The following is an 18,902-nucleotide window of genomic DNA, read 5'->3' as shown; positions in this document are numbered from 1 at the left end:
AGGGGCAGCGCCCCAACCCCCTGATCTGCCCTGCTCTTTGCGTGACAGGGGGTGGCGCCGCAACCTCCCCATTCACCCTGCCTTGAGTGTGACAGGGGGCGGTGCCCCAACCCCCCAATCGGCCCTACCCTGAGGGTGACTGAGGGTGGCATCGCAACCTCCCGATCCGCCCTGCTCTGTGCATGAAGGGGCGGCGCCCCAACTCCCCAATCGGCCCTGCTCTGAGCCCCACCAGGGGCTGCACCTAGGGATTGGGCCTGCCCTCTGCCACCCAGGAGCAGGCCTAAGCCAGCAGGTCGTTATCTCCCGAGGGGTCCCAGACTGCGAGAGGGCACAGGCCGGGCTGGGGGACCCCCCTCCCCTCCCGAGTGCACAAATTTTTGTGCACCGGGCCTCTAGTAAAAATATATTTATGTAAGCATGGCCAAATTTTATAAAAATGTCTGAATACCTTTCCCCAGTATTTAGCACCTCATCTCTGCTACAAGGTAGACTAATAGATATGTTGTAAAATAATTGTAATAAAATATAAATGTATAATTCAGGGCATGCATAATGTGCCTTTAAACTGATGTCATAACTTTGATCAGGGTAACAATAACCATACTTTTTTCTTTAGTCTTATTGTAGAGCTTGATTAATATGTATGATGGTGATGAATAAAAATATGTAATGAATTGTCAAGGTTTAGATTGGATTTTAGAGGGGCTTTCTTTAGCAGATGCCTGGTTCCCCAAAGTTTCTCATGTCTACGACATTCTCTTGAACCCTAGCAAAACCGATCAGTATCCTTTATTGACTGTTCCCTAGAATGTCTGCATCTGCCCTTGTGGTGTTCCCAACTGTCTCTGCTAACAGGTTCCACCGTGTGTGATAGTCCCTGTCTAACGAGATGCTATTTTTCCATCCTGTGACTCACCTACCAGAGGTCTGTCTCTCAAAATTCTTCAGCTGACCTTGTGAACCACTTGGAAAGGTTCCCTCCTGTGTATAACAACACCGCTGGCTGAGTCGTTCATAACTCATTACCGAAAACCACCAGGAAACAAGGCCAGAGGAAAATGGTATTCACCTCTTTTATTCTCTCTATCTTTTCCTCATTATAATGAGCCTCACCACCCTTAGGTTAGGATGACATACAGTGCCCTGTCCCTAGAGTTCTTCCTTAGCTCCTACAGCATTTTGCCACTTGTGGTTGTAATTGGTTTTAATTACAGCATGTCACTCTTCCAGTCTGTAATCTTACTAAAACAACAACAAAAAAATGTACGTATGTACCTCCTGGTTATCACTTTATTCCCAGTTACCAACCCAGGGATCGGTTGTGTTCCAAAGTGGTTAAGCGTTTGCAATCTGGAGCCAGCTGTGTAGATTATATAATTTTGAACTTCAGCTTACTTACCCGAAAAATAGGTATTTTAATAAGAGTGTTTATCTCTTATGGAAGATTAAATAAGTTAATTTGCATAAAGTACTTAGTGCTTGGCACAGAGCAAATAGCTGTGAATGTAGGTGCTCAATAAATATTTGATGGATTAATAAATGCCACCGGAGGTCCGGCCATCAGCATTCTGCAGACATCATTTAATCAATCTCAGCAGTCCAGCAGCCGTGAGAGCCTCTTGCTTTTTTTCACACATGGTTTTTATTTACTGCCTCTCAGGATTTATTGTATTTGTGTCAGATCCACTTGTCTAAACATTTAAAAAAGCGAAAACAGTGTTGCATAGTTTTACAAATCATTATTGTTTGGCTCTGTGGGTTTCTAAAACTTCATATACAAAATGCTTCATTGCCTCCGTGAGGTTTTACAGTGCTGATGAAGTCCACTCATTTAATAGGCATGGAGCAGTGTGGTGTGTGGTGAGTAAAGGCGGAGGCTAGATTAATGTGTGTGTGTGCCTGTGTATATTTGTATGTGTGTGTGTTGGGAGTGGAGTTGGCAATGATCAAAAGGAATAAAGCGAAGTGTCTGCTCTATGGCATCTTGAAATGTAATAAAGGAGATAACCATGCACACCACTAACTCGATCACCAGGCTCAGTCCTCCGGGAGCCTGTGAAGATCTGCGTCCTGCTCTGGGAAAGCACAATCTCTCTTTGTGGCTATAGCTTTACCCAGGCCGGCCTCCGAGTTACAGGGTAGGCTCCTAAGGTTTCACTTTATCAGTCTGTGCAATGCCCGCCTCTCTGTACACCGAAATCAAGTGTTGCTATTAGCACACTGTGAAAAGAATTTGCTTCCCTGAAAGGAACAGAAGTGGTGCCACGAACCTATAGAAAAAGGCAAGTCTTTTCTTAAAAGGATGGCCTAAAGAATATTTTAAGCCATGTAAACAAACAAACAAACCATGATAACTGAATGGAGGTTAAGCCTGTGCCTCTTCCATATTCTCTCAACCCGGTTCTTTTGACCTTTAGTGAATCACTTCTTTGGGTTATTTATTTCCCTCCCCATTTTGTTGTAATACTGAGAATTCCCGGAGGGGTGACTACAGAAGCCTGTCAGCAGCAGGGTTTATTCTGGCAGGAAAACTATTCTATTAAAAAAAATGATTTTCTTTCCCTGTGGTTCAGTATTTTCTTCCTCTACATGTCGGCTAAATTCCTCCATCCCGTTTCCTCACAAATGTCAGGGTAGAGTTGCTCCACTCTCAGACAGCTCTCTTCATTATGATTATCAGTGTTAATGCCATGTCATTAATCCTCACGGGTGTACGAAGGCCTCGCTCTGAATGAATGGGGAAGGTCACCATGGAAACATTTGTCTCCATAGCTGACTCACTGCAACCCCCATAACTGCTGAACCACATCCTGTCTGCCATCTGAATTGCACTGGATGAAGCCGCAAATTTGGCATCTCCTATTGGCCCATTTTCTGTTTAAAAGCTATTAAAAATCTATGCCAAGAAAATGTTCCTGAGACTCTCTGTAATAATGCCATTTGAGATATGTCTAAGTGGGTGATGCTATGCAATTAGTTGTTAACACCTTTTCATAAACACCCGGAGTAAACATTACCTGTGGTTTTTCAGCTCCCAGTTACCACGTGGTCTTGTGGTCTCTGGAGATGCACGTGGGCAACAACAAAAAAAAGTGCCGGTGTCAAAAATAAGCAAAACACCTGCGCTCACATTTCAGGAAGGAGCCTCCTCGGGGGTTAGTGTGAGCTATCAACCTGTAGCGCAGGGAGGTGGAGGGGAATAAAATGGTCTTTGGTGGATTTTTTGGTCTGTTTCAGTATAAAAGGCAAGCAAGATAAACCATGTAGAAAAATTACACTTGAGGACTGCAGATTTCTCATGTAGCCTTATCATGGGAAGGCAGAATATCCACATTTCCTCCACGAGAAATTAGGCCTAGGCTGAGCGATATCAGGCTTAAATAAAATCACCTGAGAACTACAGTGTCCCTCCCAGCCACCTCAGCACCAGCTAAGCAGAGCAATCTGTCCAGGCTTGTTTTGCTAGGAGCTGGCAGTAATTATACAAACCTAGGCCCAGCAGCAGAAGCAGGCATGGGAGTGAACAAGGGAATGGATATTTCTCCAGCTGTGCGTTCACTGGCTCTTCTGAGGCAGGTAGGTCCTCATTTCTTGTTTACACTTTGGATCCCAGATGCAGTCTTTCAAGTGATGATAATACAGTGCGTGCTGAAACATATGCCACGCTGTACATGCATTACCTCACTTGATTGTATACATTACCCTATGTGGGAGGTAGTATTTTTTATTTGACAGATTATGAACATGAGGCATGGAGCAGTTTAGTGATTTCCCCATGTTCAAATAGCACGTAAGTGACTGAGCTGGGACATAAACTGGGGCAGTCATCCTCCGAAGTTCATTCACTTAAACATCAAACCAAATATTTGCCCAAGTGTGCAGTCATATTTATTTATTCTCCTCCCTCTTCCTGTTTCCCCCTCTCTCTTTTCTCCCTTTCTCCATCTTTCCTCTCGCCTCTGCTCTCTCTCACGCTCTGCACCCCCTCCCTTTGACTGGTCTTTTTATTTTCTCACCTCTTTTCCACTATAATCCCCCATTGCCTCCCATCTGTCCCTGAGCACCTATTCCCACTCCTCACTTGGGTATACCAGCTGGTTCCAGGACAAGAGTATTTGGTTTCCCTCAAACTAACTTTTACCTCTAAAGAAAGAAAAGCTGGCCTTTGTCTCCAGATCCCCACTTCCCATCAACCACGCTTAGTTCCCCTTCCATCTCCTTTCTTTAGCATAAGCTTCCAGTTCTCTTGTACTCTTTTTCCTATCAATTTTTTTTTAATTTTTAAAAATATGTTTTTATTGGCCTGGCTGATGCGGCTCAGTGGTTGAGTGTCGACCTATGAACCAGGAGGTCACGGTTCGATTCCCGGTCAGGGCACATGCCCAGGTTGTGGGCTCAATCCCCAGTAAGGGGTGCGCAGAAAACAGCCAATCAATGATTCTCTCTCATCATTGATGTGTCTATCTCTCTTTCCCTCTCCCTTCCTCTCTGAAATCAATAAAAAATATTTTTTAAAAATTAAAAAAAAAGATTTATTGATTTTAGAGAGAGAGCAAGGGACAAGGAGACAAACATTGATCGGCTGCCTCCCTCATGCACCCCAATTGGGGTTTGAGCCCGAAACCTGGGCTTTGCCCTGACTGGGAATCAAACTGGTGACCTTTCAGTGCATGGGCCAACACCCATCCACACAAGCCAGGACTTCCCTAACACATACTTTTCTTGGAAAGGATGAGAATCTTAAACTCATATAGTGAATTTAATCTCTTATGTTAAAGTGCTCCCATTTTATGGACATTTGCCTCTCTCTCTCTTAACTCTGTTGTTGAATCTGTTAAGTTAGTCAGCCTACCTAACTTATTCTACCAAATATACCTATTTTCCCAAGGTACATTCATTAGGCCTCTTTCAATCGGAAGAGACAGAATTCTAATTCAAATTAGTTTAATAAAACAAAAATATATGGTGTCAAATAAAATTGATAGGGGCTCCCTAGGTTTAGGCATGCTGGCTATATGTAGTCATATAATATCAGGAGCCTCTTTCTTCCTCTTTTTCATGTTTGTTTTCCTCATGTTGATCCTGGGAAGGCTTTCTCCACATGCCCATGAAGAGAACCTCTGCAGTTTATAGGTAATCTCCAGACCGATATTAACCTTAGAACTAGGAATCTCAGAGAACAGGGTACGACCTTTGATTTTCCCCAATCTTATCAATCCTCAAGAAGACACTGCTTGATCTTGCTTGAAAAATATCCCTAAATGAGACCAACATCTCTAGAGGCAAGGGAAAATTATAGCAATCAGAAATTGGCTGTCTTTGGCTTCAGTCCTTTATAGGCCAAGTTATGCTCCTCCAAATATTTTTTATTGAAATTTTAACTTCTGGTACATCAAAATGTGGCTGTATATCTTGAGATAGGTTATTTAAAGAGGTAACTAAGTTAAAGTGGGGTCATCAGAGTGGCCCTAATCCCAAATGACTGATGTCCTGATGAGAGCAGGAAATGTAGACACAGACATGTACAGAGGGGGCAGGTGAAGACACAGGGGGAAGATGGCCATCTACACGTCAAAGAGTGAGGCCTCAGAAGAGAGAAACACTGCCAACACTTTGATCTTGAACTTTTAGCCTTCAGAACTGAGAAAATAAATTTATATTGTTTAAGCCACCCCGTCTTTGGTACTTTGTCATGTTAGCCCTAGCAAACTAAGACATGTCCCTACTCCTACAGATGATGAGATAGAGTGGCTCTTTGATTGCCCATCTAACCACAAGCTCCAGAATGGGGGGAAGGAAATCTTTGGTAAGAAAGGAAATTCATAACTTGAAGAAGGAGGGCGTGATGCTAGACCAGTGGTTCTCAACCTTCCTAATGCCTCGACCCTTTAATACAGTTCCTCATGTTGTGGGGACCCCCAACCATAAAATTATTTTCGTTGCTACTTCATAACTGTAATTTTGCTACTGTTATGAATCGTAATGTAAAATATCTGATATGCAGGATGTATTTTCATTATTAAAAATTGAACATAATTAAAGCATAGTGATTAATCACAAAAACAATATGTAATTATATATGTGTTTTCCGATGGTCTTAGGCGACCCCTGTGAAAGGGTCGTTCGACCCCCAAAGGGGTCGAGACCCACAGGTTGAGAACCGCTGTGCTAGATGCACCATATGCTGATGGCCCCACAGATGGAGAGTAACCGATCTGCCTTGGTCAAAGGTCATGATTTCATAGAACCATTCTGGAAAGAGAATTTATTATTTATGATAGATTTCTCATCAAAATTGTTCAAAACATTTTGAACCTCAGCTTCAACCATTACAGTTTAGTACAGGCGGGACCGACAGCAGGGCACAGTGTTTCCGAGGCTCATGGGTCATTCAGGCCTGGAATTGGATCCTGAATCTGTCCATTTACTCCCACGATTATCTTGGGAAGTTATTGGTGTCTATGTTTCCTCATTTATAAAATGGGGTAGTGAAGGTACTGTTCTCTTACAGTTGTTTTGAGGATTCTTTAAGTTAATTCATGTAAAATTCTTAACACATGGTCTAATACAGTAAATAGAACTGCTTACTATTGTTCTTATTATACCTACTATTATTATTATTCTTGTTGTACATACATTGTCCAACACATTCAGATGACCTATTTAGCATATAAGTTATTCAGAGCTTTGAATTTTTGCTTAAGTATTATCTTTAGCAACTACTAATGTCCAAATAAAGATGATAGATATACAATATTTAAAATACGTCATATTTCAGGAAGAGAATAGAAACTGGATTTGCCACATCCTACACATCTCAATGGTAAATATATTGGATTTGAGAAGCCTGTGTGATAACAAAGTGAAGGATCCAGTTTACAGCTAGGATTCTGATACTGTACCTAAGGACAGAGGCCAGGACAGTAGATTAATTGAAGAATCATTTGTTTATATCACAGACTACAAATTAGAAAGTTAGAGGAATGGATTGTTCTTTGCCCGCCTACACAGATTTTGACAAATAAACGGACTACCATTTAATTAATATCATACATAAAAAATGAGCTTTTTAAAATAAACCAGGTGATCTGGGCCTAGTGCTTCGCATTTTCATATGGCAAACATCAAAGGGAACTGAGGGGCAGCTGCTGCTTTTGGTCATAAATCCAACTCTTCACTTAGAATGTACACATGAAAATATTTCCCATTCATTTGGGCCACCTCCCTGCTCTCTGGAGGTATTTGAGTGGTTGTTAAGGACAGCGATATAGGTAAAGTTACTCTCTGGAAAAATAAGAAAAAAGGGGGCCAATTATGAAAGTGGGAAGAGGAAGAGGAGTCATTCAAGAAAAATGAGAAGGATTAGTCATAATGCCAGAAGAGAGCATTGTCATCGCACCCAAAATGGCAGAGTATTAATTAGAAGGGGGTGGTCAAAGGATGTCGCATTCCCCAAAATACCTATTAGGCTGAGTGAAAACAATCTATTCTTTTTGATAATTAAAAAATCACTCATGGCATACAGTAACAGAAGTAGTTTCATTCTTGTGATTAGGCAGGAACCTATAATAGAAGTAAGGAAGTCCTTTCCCCCCATTTTTTCTTTTTTAAACTGTTGTTTAATGGAGTGAGAGCTACATGAAGTTTTATGGGATGGTTGCATTTTTTTATACAATAGAAAAGTATTTATGGAACAACTGAAGTTCATGTAAGAGATGCTGCAAATAGAGCAAAGAGACAGAAACAACTGATGGAGCCCGATTCTAGTCAGCCAAGACAGAACACATTATTTTTTTAAATATGGAACACTTCATGGATTTGCATGCTATCTTTGCACAGGGCCCATGCTAATCTTCTATGTGTCATTCCAATTTTAGCATATGTGCTCATGAAGCAAACAGAACACAATTTTAGTCACAATTTTATATATGTGAATTTTAAGACTTGCTAGTCTTCACATGAATGTCCGTGATTTCCTGGAGCTCAAAAAGTTTAAAATTAATTTCATTAATTGATTCTATCCATCTTCTAACACATATCTATTCTTATATTCTCTCTCCTGGTGACCCAGTCTCTAAATGCAAAGTCTCGAAATCATTTTATATTTCTTCTTTTAACCACCGTCTATTCCTCTGATCTGTCCTGTCACCTCACATCCAATCAGATGTAAAGCCCTAATAATTCTTCCCTTAAGTATGTCTGGAGTCTATCTTATTTCTTACACAAGTTTCTCTTTTTTGTGTGACCCCCACTGAACTGGAAGCTCTTTCAGGATGAGGCTTGTTCTTTATGATTTTTCTAACTTCAACCCCTCAAGGTGTGTGCAACAGATTCAGTAAGTTTTGTGGCAATGAACTGAATGATCTGGTCCCTGGTTTTCCAGTTTCACGCCCTATTACCCCTCACCCTACACTCCAGCCACACTGTACAACCTACCCTCCACCAATGCCCTGGGTAATTCCATGTTTCCTTGTATTTACACAGCTATTACTTTGCCCTGGAATGCTCTTTACAATGCAATGTCCACCTGGAAAGTGGAAGATGACTTGGAAAAGTTAGAAGAATTAATGCCCCTGTAAAATTTCCCCTTATTTCTCTACCAGTGTGCAGACCTTGCTTTAGAATACCAAACTTCTTTTCCTTTCTGGTACACAACAAAACAGTTCCCAGCCTCACTTGTTGTTTGGCATGGCCATAGAATGTGAGTGGAAACTGTATGTACTCTTCTGCCTGACCATAAATTCTTCCCAGTTGTCGTTTTTCATATCATCTCCTGTCAAAGGAGATCTCACAAGCTATGTGTTGAAGATGGCACTGCAGCCATGTGCTTCTTAACCAGGGGAATACGTTCTGAGAAATGTGTCATTAGGTGAACTGGTTGTTGTGTGAACATCATTGAGAGCCCTTACACAAACCTAGATGGTATAGCCTACGACTGTCACTGTATGTGTGATGCTTTCCTGTAACTGGCAAGTGCAATAGACTTGTTGACACCGGCATCACCACAAACACCTGAGTCAGTGTAGTGTGGTGACAGCTGGCTTTCCTTTTTGTTGTGCGAGTGCCTGACTCGAGCTTCAATTGCCCAGGCATCCATGTCTAGGCTGGCACCCATTTCGCAGAGGCATCTGCTTTCGGGAAAGCTACCACCAATACGTGTGTTGCCAGCCACGACTAGATGAAGAGCCAGGCTGCCTCCCTCCGTGGATGCTCCTTTTTTTAAAGAAATCTTGGTTGCTTTAGATACAATTTGGACTACTTGGTGTTTTTTTCTTCCTGTGCTTTATTATTATTTCTCTTCCTGTGCTTTAAATTCCCACTCTTCCGTTTTAAATTCACCAATAATGAGTGATCCCTGGCCTAGCAGATTTAGCTCAGTGGATAGAGCGTCAGCCTGCGGATTGAAGGGTTCGGATTCAATTCTGGTCAAGGGCACATGACCGGATTGTGGGCTCCAACCCCAGTAGGGGGCATGCAGGGGGCAGCCAGTCAATGATTCTCTTTCGTCATTGATGTTTCTCTCTCTCTCTCCCTTTCCCTTCCTCTCTGAAATTAATAAAAATATATTTTTAAAAAAAGGAAAAAAAGAGTGAGCCCATGAAAGCCTATGCCCCTACTCTTAACCTCAATAAATCCAGAGCCTTAGGCCCACACTTGTGCATGTTGGTGGTGGGTCGGTCTCTCTCTCTCTCTCTCTCTCTCTCTCTCTCACTCTCACTCCCTGTCTCTCTCTCATGTGCCCATGGCTGTGGCTTGCACTGTCCAGGGCCTGTAAGTAAGAAATGCTCTTTTTTTCTCTTCAAAGTTTCCTAATGGTTATCCCACAGAAGGGAGTCTTGCAATCATAGTAAGAACCACACCAGTCAGTCCAATAGTAACATTGGCTTAGGAAGGGGTGGTATCCGGGGGAAGTGTCAGTGGAGGTGAGTGCCCCCAGGCATTTCCAGGTGATAGCATTGCTATGGATGGACTGAGATGACACAAGGCAGTGATGTGTTGCAACATGACATTACACAGCTATGACATCACTGGGCAATAGGAAATGTTCAGCTCCATTATAATCTTATGGGAACACCACTGTGTATGTGGATTGTCCTTGACTGAAAGGACATGGCATTTAGCACATGACTATATTGGAAAAAGGGAAGCAGGTCCCTGAGGCATTGCTTAGAGAACTGCCAACCATCATCTCCTGCATGGGGCCATTGATAAGAGTGAGAATAAACCTTCAAGATGTTAAATCTCAACTCAAAATTTAGATTTTATCCATTGTAGCCACTAGTGTAATCTTAAATAATACAGCTCCATCGTATCTTGTAGCCCCATTATAACTCAATAGTTTGTAATAATTGATAGGTATGTCTACCACTCCACTAAACCATGCCTGCTCTGGAGACTTAATCTCTATCAATGTTCCCAGTATCTAGCACAAAATTGGTGTTTTACAAACATAAATTCTAAATTTTGAGGAGGGTGGTTCACACACAAAAAAATAGTCCTTACAATTAGAAGTAACTAGACTTTTTTCACACATAAAATCCTCTGACTGGGAAACATTATGAGATATAAGCAGTCATATTTTTCCCCAGTTACCATGGGCAGTTCCATCTATTCAGGAAAATGAGTGGTATTGGACATATTTGCAAATTCAAATGTAGTTTTAAACATGTGATTTGTTATTGTATTTTCATCAGTGGCAAGTGCAATGGTAGTTTGTGCAAATTAATGCTCACAGTATGAATGTTTTAGTACTATTGAATAATAACAGTGTGCAATTTGAAAGGTAATTCCATTATGGCAAGCTTTCTGGAAAAAAAACAAATGGCCTGACCATTATAAAATTTGCAGTCATTGTTAGAAAGTGCACGTTTATTGAATAATAAATATAGTAATCACTTGGCCTTTAAAAGTGAAGTTTGATGCATACAATTCTTTCATTATATGTCTCTCCTTTTTTCCAAAGTGGTTGCTCAGCTAGAATTGTAGAATTGTAATCCCTTACAAATTGATCTGAAGTTTCTGTTAATATAAACCATTTCACATCCTGCTTTGTTACAAGAAGAACAAAAATCCAATAAGGGCTACATCATTTAATCCTCATCTGTTACTAAACTAGGACAAAATAGAGTAATTAACTAGTAACTTACCTCAAAGTCACTGAGATAGTTAAAAGGGAATGGTGATGTTTGTCATAAGTCAATCATTTAGGAGGAGGGATACAGACTAGTATAGAAAAGATGAGCCTCTAACTGTGGTCAACTTTCACAATACATTGCAGCCACCTGGCGTTCCCTTTCCCCCTAAATTCTGATGCAATTCACCTAGGCACAGGGATATAAAAGTTGTCTCAGAGATTCTGTTATGTAGCCAGGGTTGCAAACTACTGAAACACACCCCCAGATTTTTTTTGCATGGAGGCGCAAAGATCTTTGAGACAGATGTCATTCCATTCATTTAATACTTCCGTAGCTCAGGCATTCAGTTTAGTCATTCTTTTCATTACATTCAATTAGCTCAATATTAATTAAGCACCTACTTTGTCACTGAATTAGGGGCAGAGATGCTCCACTCAATCATCACTTGATAACTAAAATGCAAATTTGTTCACAAATTTCTCTTGTGTCTGGGCCTTCTGCATCTCTGATTCTGGCTCTGATTGGAAGAGAGGCAACTTTTCTATTCCTATCTCTCCCTCTCTCTTTTTTTTCTTTTCATTTGTTTGGTTTCAGCAAACTGTGAGGGGTAGAGGTTGGGAAAGAAAGAGAGTAGGAACTTTTACTGAGTTCCTACTCTATGTTTAGCAAGGGTTAGCATTGCACAGTTGGAATCTCACAGATCTGCTAAGGAGGCAGTGTTAACTCCTTTTTACAAATGAGGATACAGAGATTCAAAAAGTCTAAGTAACTCGTTCAAGGTCAAAAAGCCCCTTAGTTGCAAAGCTAGGATATAAACTGCAAAGTTCTTCCCCAAAAGCTTTCAGTTACAGTTTCCCTAAAATCAGAGGAGAGTCAAGTTATGTCCCCGCTGCAAATTATGTGTCAAAACATGTACTTGGGAAGGTAGTTTCTTTGAAGTTTCTCCTTGTATCTGAAAATTTATTTGAATTTTAATTTCATCCTCAGTAAGTTAATTAAAATATAAATGTTGTATTTAACTTACTATTAGAAAAAATAATCTTATGCTTCTGCTTTAAAGGATACAATTACCTTGAGTTTATCAGTTTCAGAAACTTGCTCAAGCAATCGACTCTACATATGTTTCAATGTCTAGAAAATTCCTCTGCTTTGCCTTGTAATCACTGAACTTGAGGAATTCATACTAACTCAAATCTGGGGATGGTAATAGCAACACTCTTTCACTGTGCCTCTGAGTCTCTGACAAGTCTCGCTGAAAAGAGATGCTGAAATGCTGCCTGAATTGAAGGTCTCGGCACCTACTGGCCAGTCTCACTTACTGACTGATGCTGAATTTATTTTCCCCTAATGGTGTAATTTTCATGAGTCAATAATCTCAAGTGGCTCATAGTCCCTATTATTAACTTTCTTCATCCAATTAAGACTTCATTTTCTGTGTAGTGATCATATATGTATTACCACCATTCTGTTTGCAGAACTTTGCACCCTTGCAATTGTTTATTCAATTCTTGTAATTATCTGTTTAATTTGTATATCTCCTGCTAGTATAAGCTATCTTTTTAACCAATGTATTTCCCACCCAGAACATTTTGCTGGTACAGGTTAGGACTTTAGTATTTGTTGAATGATACAGTGTATGACTTTCCCAAGTAATTTATTCCTAAAATATAATTTTTACTAGCCATCCTTCACTGACCTTGGAGAAAGTCTGAAGTAATTTTTAATTTCATTGACTGTACTTTTTACCATATTGTTCTATCCACTATTTATTTTTAGATGCAAAAATTCTGATAAGTTTTTGAGAGATTTGTTTGAAATGTTCCTATCAAAATGATGATTTCTTGTTATTGCCTAGGAATTTTTAAAATTTTTTTATCACCACCACCACTCCAGAGAAAACTAATTTTATTGTTTAAACAATTTAAAAAATTCCAGTATCTGGGATTACTTTTATCTTTATGATAAAAATGTAAAATGTAAATAAGCATCAAAGTTCATCAACACCTTTGGTATGAAGAGCTTCTATGTCCCACAGATCACCAGTTTAGATTAGGGAAATATCTAAACTTTGTTCCTTCAATCAAGAAAATCTCCAGGATATAGCAAGGACATCTGTGGGACAACTGACTTAATAATATCAAGTTGCTATGCATTTCTATTGCTTATGTTTTTACTGGTTTCAGACCTATTTTCAAATTATTGGCTTTTAAATCCCCTTTAATATTGCCAGTTGAAAATATAAATTAAAAATTATTTCCCCTTTAAAAAGTAAATAGAAAAGATAATACATTCTTTTAACGCCCCACAATTATTAGAATTCTCAGGTGATTCGGGAGCGCATAATAAGGAGCTATAGCTGTGTTAAACTTGCCCTGTGCAAACTCTATATCTAGTAGCTAGATATATACAACCACTGTATTTGTTATGATATGTATTCTTTATATACAAACAATCCAATTATACAGTTTTATCATATGTGTATATATTATTTTTAGTGACACATAACAATTTTGTATTATCTTATGATATCCTCACATTAACAGAGAAGGTATTTGTCATCCCTTTCAAAACAAACAACAGAAAGCAGCTGGGAATATTGAGAGTAAGTCTTGCCCAAGGTCATATAAGCTCATATGGATTTGGAACCTATCACGGATCCACTCCTTTTCTGGTGCTATTCACTCTGATTTCAAAGTATGGGCTCTTTTTTTACTCTTTCCTATTTTAACTTTAGAGTTCTGGCGGAATGGAAGGAATATAAAGAAAATGGCCCATTGCTTCCTCTGGTCTACACTTTATCTTGTGAGAATTTATGGTAGGTGGTACTGAAGAATAGTGCCCGCATGGTAATTCTTGCAGCATCTCTACTGCTGTATATCATTCCACTTTCTTATTTGCCACACTGTAAATCAGCTTTGCAAATAGCCACTCATGTAGGAAGGAGCACTTTAGGCTGGATAGCACAGTAATTTCCAATCTTGTATATGGTTTAGTAACCTATATCTGCTCACTATATCACTTTTTTTTTATTATTGCCATGTCCAAACCACAGTTAATATGAGCAGACAAGTGTTGATCAATCAAGTAAGTCTCAAAACTTTTTGGGCAAAGAAAGAATGCTCTGTAGCACCAGTTTGTTAGGCAGGTGCATGTGGGTAGTTAATACTTCTGGGGTATCTAAATAGCTCTTCTATGGAGTTGAGAAAGTAAACTACCAGGAATTTGCAAATAAATAAATAAATAAATAGATAGATAGATAAATAGATAAATAAAATAAAATAAAATAAAATGCAGTGTAGTAAGATGCAGCTGAATAATAACCTCAGCAGAAAGAAGAACAGGCACGAAATACAAACCTGAGCTCTTTTCAAGTAAATACTTGAGCTAATCCAACTGAGATAAAGTGGTGTCGCATGCTCATGTCCAGGCTCTTCAGAGAGCATTGACCGTGTGTGTGTGTGTGTGTGTGTGTGTGTGTGTGTGTGTGTGTGTTTATGGTTTTCAAAGCAAGACCCAGCTCCTGTGCCCTCGGCTTTGACAGCTTCGGGTGGATGGGAAGCAGCAGGAGTCAGGCGGGAGCATTGGACCAGCCAGCAGGTGCTCCAGTTCCATCTAAAGAACTGGCTAGCCGCTAGCCTGTTGCCTGGGACTGAGAAGCTGCAGTTGGCTTAGATCAAGGTCCTGGGGAGGGACTAAGCAGGTGGTTTGATCTGAGAGACTTGAACTGGCACAAAGTCAAGTAGGTCAGACAGGCGGGGCAGAGGCGGGCATGGCAAGAGCTCCATGAACGTGTGGCTTTGAGAGGGGACAACTGGCCTCTTAAGGTCTTCTGGCTGAGGGCTGCTCCATTGTTCTTGACCTTTTCTGCTCCCCTAGGGTGGAATCCTCGAGTTTAAAAGGTCCAAAACGTTGGGGAAACATTGTAGACTAAAAGCATTATCATATCCTGAGCCCCCTAGGTAAAGTCTTTGTGTCCTGAATTAGAACTTGATATTGACCTTGGTGGTAAAATCACTCAGTGGTGCTAGGAAAAGAGGAGTTTGTGCTCAGAACAGGGACAATCTTGAAGCCAAAGAGTGTCTGTGCTTGAGCAGTAAAATCCTAACGTGAGAGTATCGGTAGAAGCTGCAGCTCTCCTTACTTTGCCCTTGACTCTGTCAGTTCCCTTCCTTAAAAAACAATGTGGGGCAGACTGAGAGGATGGGTTCCCCAGAGTATATTCACCCTCTCTCTCTTCAGCCTGACTGTGGGTTGACAGTTTATGTAACACTGACTCTGAATCTATGCAACTGACAGTTGTCAAATTAATATTTATATAGAAATTGTTCTGTATGCAAAACCAGTCAAGCTCAAGTATTTAAACAGTGGACACCGGGTTTACAGCTCCCAAAGCTTTAAACACCCTCCCTGGATGACTGGGTCTTGCCTTGTCATGGAAGTGGGGTAGTGTAAGCGAGCGTGGCCCACTTTCCATGCACGGTAATTAAGTGTCTCCCACAAGATAACTTTATTATTATCCTTCGAGATAACCACGAGACTTTCAAAACTCTCTCTTTCCTAAGTCTAGTCACAGACTTGCAAAGAACGAAGTCTTAGCGAAGTCTTCATTTTCTTCATGGCCTCTGTACAACTCTCTCAGAGCTTTAGCATTTGGATCAGGCTTCAAAGCTTCCTTTAAGGCCATTCACTGACTAAAATATCTCTTCTCTACATTTATAAAATGGACAATAAACTTAGGATATCATTAATCCAAGAAACTGCTCAAGCTGAAAATATATGCAGAATTAAAAGTCATATATATATATATATATATATATATATATATATATATATATATAAAATTTAGATATGTCTGAGGAAGGTCCCTGTCAGTTGAAAATGTTACAAAAAACAATTATTTTCATAACAGTTCATTATGGCAGTTGAATTGTCAGAGCCAATCTCTATACCTGGAGCCATGAAGATGTTTGAAAAAGAAGGCTTTGGCCAATGGATAGCTACTAGACAATTTCTGAGCAGGGAAATAAGTAAGACTTAGAGAAATTAAGAAAGGGAATAAAATGAGAAAGGAAATCTGTCACTCCCCCATCAGACATTTCATTAGCCTATATATTTTCCCTTATGACAGTTGGTAAGTTTATATATATATAGATTATGTTCTGTATGCAAAACCAGTCAGGCTCAAGTGTTCAAACATTACATATAAGGGTAGAAAGAGTGTTGGTTTTCCTCATCTTGAATCCTCTGCTTATTATGCATGATACACAGCCTGTTCAAGATACATTTTTTTGTGAAAGAATAAATGAATGAGTGGAAGAATAAATGAATCTTGTAGATAGAGGTTTAGATAGTAAAGGAAGTCCAAGGATACTACAGAATCAGCAGAGTTGACCTTGAATAATAGACGAAAGGTTCTGTGTTCTATGCTCTAATTTATAGCCTGCTGGGTACCAGTGGCCAGAGTGCCCAGGTGCTGATCATAGCCAGGAGCACTGTGGGACCTGGAGATGACTCTTTTCTCTGATTGTGTTGGTGGCAGCAGAGCTGTTATCTTACCCTGGATTCTGGTTACACAGTGTGTATACAGTAATTGTGTAACAGGCCAGGTGAGGAGTAAACAAAAGCTATTTCATTTCTTAAACTCCCTGTGCAAGTCTTTAGCATACAAGATAATAAACAATTTTGGCAGACAGTCATATGTTTTAAACATATTTCCAGGGTGGTCATGAATACATCATTATTGTAATTCCTCAAATTTCCTGGTTACACTTAATTGTATGTTCAATAGGAACAAATCCAAGCTGACCTGTCTAACTAGTTAGTTGTATAATAATGAATACATATGGCTATTAAAGGACAATCTTAGCTAATAATAGCAAGTTTATCTTCCTTAACTGGGCTAACTTTTTTTCCAAAGCGATTTGCAATATCATTTATTTGGGCTAGTTTGCCTTCACCAAATCTTTTTGTACTGTCTACTAGAAGCAATTTGTCTGCTTTTCTTAATTGGCTTATAACTCGAAGTTTTAGAGCCAATTAAAATAAAAATAACCAAATGCACTAAGCCTAACTTACTTAACTAGCTTTTGCTTTTATAGGATAAATAATAGGAAATTGTATATCCTATTTTTTGTCTTCAATGATTTTCATTGTAGTACTTAAGACTTCAGTGCCCCTGTTAGATAATCCATAGAATGGGGCTAGTCATTTAATGGTTATTCTCTGAATATTACAGAGTTATTACAGTATAAGCTAGACATTTCTCTAAAGAATAGCAAACATGAAATGTTCAAAACAATCCTCTGTGTTGAGGAATTTGTTTACAACCTCTGATTTAATAAAACATTTTTTAAAAGTCTTAATGCTTTCAGAAAATATTTATTCAAATACCAGTCTCAATATTGGGGATATAGAGATGAAAAATGTAATCTTTGTCCTCAAGAAGCCCATTGTCTAGGAGGGAATATAGATTAAAACACACACACACACACACACACACACACACACACATACACACACACACACAACAAGCACTTCATTCCAGTGTGATGAGTAATATAATTCACACAATATTTAAAGATGAGAGCAAAGAGAGGATTATTTTTTTTAACTCTAGAAATAATTTGTTGTGTTGTCAAAGAACATTTTCTATAGTTCTTTACACTTGTGGGTTTCTTAAAGGAAAAGAAGGTAAGATACCATACCAGCCAGGAGGAAATACGTGTGTATTCGTGTGTGTGTGTGTGTGTGTGTGTGTGTGTGTGTGTGTGTGAGAGAGAGAGAGAGAGAGAGAGAGAGAGAGAGAGAGAGAGAGAGAGAGAATATGTAGTTCTGTAGTTTGGGAATTTCAAGTAGAGAAAACAGCATGTGCAAAGACATTAAGGCATTAAATAGTGCTTTACCACTTATAGTCCTATATAGTATCAGTGTTTAGTAATCATTGATGAAAAGCTAGGGAGATAAACAGGAGCCAGGTCATTGGGGACCTTATAAAATGTTCTAAACAAATGACTCTGAAAAATTTTAAACAGTATAATTTTTTCTTAAGTCACTATCTTTCAATATAAATAAAAAGAATATGGCCTCCTTTAAAAGATTTTGAGGTTCAAAATAAAAATTATTAACAAAAAAAAGAAATTAGGATCTCCAGTAAGATTTCAAATCACTCATTGTAAATGTGATATTTTTAACTCAAGAAGTCTTTCTTCTTTCACCCTCCTCCTTTCCCAACACTTAGATGGAATGATGTAATTTCCTTTTAGTCACTCAACTAAGGATTATAGCTTTAGGTCAGTGTGGAATGTAGATAGATAAATTTTAGAATAACCTGGGGGGATCTGTTAGGAAGCTGTTCAGTATTATAGGTAAAAAGTGATGACTGCCTGACCTGAAGTGGTCATGGTAGAAGCTGAGGGGATGTGGTTGGTTTAAGAGATAATAAGGAGGTTAGATCAACAGTTCTGGATGAGATGTGAAGTGGGGGATGGAAAATACAGAACTATTCAAGTTGACTGACCAGTTTCTGGCTCAATCTAGTAGTTAGATGGTGACTTACATAAGAGTGTTTTGGCCGGCTGGTGTGGCTCAGTGGTTGAGCATTGATCTAGGAGCCAAGAGGTCCCGGTTCCATTTCGGTGAAGGGCACATGCCCGGATTGTAGGCTCAATCCCCAGTAGGAGGCGTGCAGGAGGCAGCCAATCAATGATTCTCTCTCATCATTGATATGTTTATCTCTCATTCCCTCTCTCTTCCAACCTGAAATCA

The 18,902-nt window shown here is 39.6% G+C and overlaps 1 non-coding gene across 1 annotated transcript; it reads right to left on the bottom strand.

Annotated features, from left to right (window-relative positions):
- Window positions 1-7,797: 7,797 nt before the first annotated feature.
- LOC111827309 lies at window positions 7,798-7,909 on the bottom strand. Its single transcript, XR_002830804.1, has one exon. It is a non-coding gene; the product is annotated as a U6 spliceosomal RNA (small nuclear RNA).
- Between the last annotated feature and the right edge of the window lie 10,993 nt (window positions 7,910-18,902).

This window comes from Myotis lucifugus, unplaced genomic scaffold (genome assembly GCF_000147115.1).
Source record: "Myotis lucifugus unplaced genomic scaffold, Myoluc2.0 scaffold_150, whole genome shotgun sequence".
In the NCBI taxonomy this organism is placed as follows: Eukaryota; Metazoa; Chordata; class Mammalia; order Chiroptera; family Vespertilionidae; genus Myotis; species Myotis lucifugus.
The sequence above is the reverse complement of the archived record's forward strand: the minus strand, read 5'-3'. Positions and strand labels throughout refer to the sequence as shown.